The 3,113-nt window shown below is 40.4% G+C and overlaps 1 non-coding gene across 1 annotated transcript; it reads left to right on the top strand.

Moving 5' to 3' along the window:
• The first annotated feature begins 2,505 nt into the window (after window positions 1–2,505).
• LOC136535157 (small nucleolar RNA R71) lies at window positions 2,506–2,614 on the top strand. Its single transcript, XR_010778941.1, has one exon. It is a non-coding gene; the product is annotated as a small nucleolar RNA R71 (small nucleolar RNA).
• Window positions 2,615–3,113: the final 499 nt, after the last annotated feature.

Raw genomic sequence — 3,113 nt, 5'->3', positions numbered from 1 at the left:
ACAAACAGCGAGTGTAACAACAGTTTTTGAAAATGTACTTCGGATGGATGGCTTTACTCTTGATCATCCTGCAAAATACTCCAACAAGAACACCAAAACTCATGGCGGAGATTAGGATAAGGGGTTAGTGGTCATCCATTCAGAGATTTGTTGTCCTTGGGGGTTTAGACAGATTTTGTAATTAGCAAAGTTCTAGCAGGATGTCTATTTAATATTTTTGGATTTTCTTCTTTTTATAATGTAGAAAGAAAATATGCATGCATGGTATATATATATTTTTATGCCACCACAGTGAATACTCTCTTGGGGTTTTACACACCGTAAAATTACTCACGTGGAGTTTAGGATTTTTATAATGTGATGATATACAATAATGAAACTTTTTATCTTTCTTTTCTAAATGCAATGCTAATGCAAACAAGTAAATATGCTAAAGTGAAAATAATTCATGCAATGCTAGAAAGTAAATATGGATAACTACCGATGTTACCTCACGGCCAGGGTTCGAATTTTTGAGTCCTCCAGACATGATTTGGATGGAAAAAAATTTCTTTACTCTTTGGGTGCATCATCCGGTCTCAATGATGGAGACCCAGATGACTGCACATCTTGTGACGGTGTCTCTGATGGTGATGTCACCTTCTCTTTCCATACCTGCTTGGTCTGTGGACTTAACTTAGGCGGAGTAGGTTCATCTTTTACAACTTCTTCAGGTTCCTTATCTTCCTCCTAACTTTTCTTTCGGGATTGATTCTTTTGGTTTCGAGATGATCGACGTCTCCTCCTAGAGCGGGACTTCTTAGGCTCTTCATAAGTGGTATAACTATTAAAATAATAGCATACCTTCTCTCCAAGGAATTGGAAGTGGACTTGTCCAGATCTGACATAGATGATTGCGTTGGTAGTGTTGATGAATGGTCTTCCAAGGATAATAGGCGTATCATCTTCTTCACCCATGTCTAGAACCATGAAATCGGCAAGGGCAAACTGATCGTGTATTCTTACCATAACATCTTTTGCTATTTCTTCCAGAAATCGGATTGATTGGTCCACCATCTGTAATTGCATATATGTAGGGAACAAAGGTTCATCACCGAATAAGTATTCATACGTTACCTTGGACATTATATTGACACCTGACCCAATGTCGCAGAAGGTCTTGTAGAATATTCTTTGTCCAATGATACACTCAATCGTGGGTATGCCTAGATCATCCTTCTTAGCAAGGAATGGTGAAGCGAGGTGGTCATACTCTGATCGGAGTGTGTTGATCATGTTGATTGATTCCTCTGGTGACTGCCTAACCATGTTCTTCATTCTTCTTCTGTTATTCTTCTTCTTGGTCATTGTTGTCTCTTTGGCCAGGTACGGCATTTGTAGATGTCCGGGAGATCGCAAGATGCGGTTCTTGAAAGAAAACTTTTCCTTCCTATCTTTGATTGTTAAGCAGATCTTGGCACTATCCACGTAGATGATGGCTTTGGCGGTGCTTAGGAAAGGTCAGACCAAAATAATGGGTGCCCTTACATCTCCTCCTGTTTCTAGAACCACAAAGTCTACGGGAACATATGATTGTCCCACTCAAACAATGGCATCTTCAATAACTCCCTTGGGTAATAGAGTGACTGATCTGCAAGCTGCGCATATTTGTGTACAACAAAGTATCTCCATTAATTTGATCATAAATTACCTTAGGCATGATGTAGACACTTGCTCCGAAGTCACAGACAGCTTCTTGAAAAATGTGAGGTCCAATGGCGATGGGGATGACAGGTCTCCCTGGATCGCTCTTCTTTTTGGCAAGGTATAATCTATCCACCTTCCCGTCGATGGTTATATATAGTAATATGTTGCATTGTGAATATCGACAAGATTTATAGTTTCTAGATCTTCCAATTGCTCCGGAATCTTACCTTTATCGGATGGAGGAACAACAGCTGCCAACTAAGCTATTTGTGATTCTATCATTTTATTAAAGCTATGATGGTTCTTAATGGCAGAAGGAAAGCTATCTATTCTATTATTTATGTGCTCTAGAATTTTATCATTGGTAGCTACCTTTCTAGATAATCTCTCCATAAGTTTGGATTGGCCAGCAATTAATTCTCTCAAGGGTGGTTGATTGAAATTATTAAAATTATTACCTTGATAGTTACCTTGGTAATTTGGTCTCTGTTGCTGGTTCCATCCTTGATTCTGCTGAGGACGAAAGTAGTTGTTGTTGTTGACAAAGTTCACATCCTCATGGGTTTCAGGACAGTTGCTCCCTGAATGCCCAATGTTTCCACACACTTCCCATTTCAGTTGATGCATACCTCCACCTCTCTTGCGGGTTTTAACATGTTCTTCATTCCAGCCTTGATTGGAGGTCCTATCTTCTCCATAAGAGCTATTTCAGCTGGTATGGTGAGTGACAGGAATGCACCTCCAGCAGCAGCATCCATAGTCTCATGGGTACTATTGGTCAACCCATGGTAGAAAGTCTGCATGAGTAGCCAATTCTTCATCCCTTGATGAGGACATTCCACGGTGTAATCTTGAAAGCGTTCCCATACCTTAGGGACAGATTCATCATGTTGTTGCTGAAAGCTTGAGATTCTTCCACGCAGAGCATTGGTCTTGCCTATGGGAAAGAACTTTAGTAAAATGGCAGTGGAGCAGTTATCTCATGTAGTATTTCTATCTTTGTTGGCGTAGAATCATTGCTTTGCCTTCCCCAAGAGTGAGAATAGGAAAAAGCGAAGTAATATGGCATCTTGGGTTACTCCTTTGATGGTGAAAGTGCTATAGATCTCCAGGAAGTGTTGGAGATGTGCACTCGCATCTTCATGTGCCTTTCCACAAAACTAGCTTACTTGCACCTTGTTGATGAGGGTTGGTTTGAGCTCAAATCCATTATCTATGACATTGACTGTCGGTCTAGTACGGATGTTGGTCGTAGTTGGAGCAGAGAATTCACCGAGAGTCCTGTTAACCATGGCTTCAAATTCAGGTGTTAGGCTTCGCCTTATATGGTTGTCTCCCGACATTAAAGCTGGAACTTTCTTGAATTTAGCTCTAGTACTCCTGATTAATGCTTCTAGATCTTCAACATAGTTTGTCGGAAGGTTAAA

This window comes from Miscanthus floridulus, unplaced genomic scaffold (genome assembly GCF_019320115.1).
Source record: "Miscanthus floridulus cultivar M001 unplaced genomic scaffold, ASM1932011v1 os_2576_1_2, whole genome shotgun sequence".
Classification (NCBI taxonomy): domain Eukaryota; kingdom Viridiplantae; phylum Streptophyta; class Magnoliopsida; order Poales; family Poaceae; genus Miscanthus; species Miscanthus floridulus.
The sequence above is the reverse complement of the archived record's forward strand: the minus strand, read 5'-3'. Positions and strand labels throughout refer to the sequence as shown.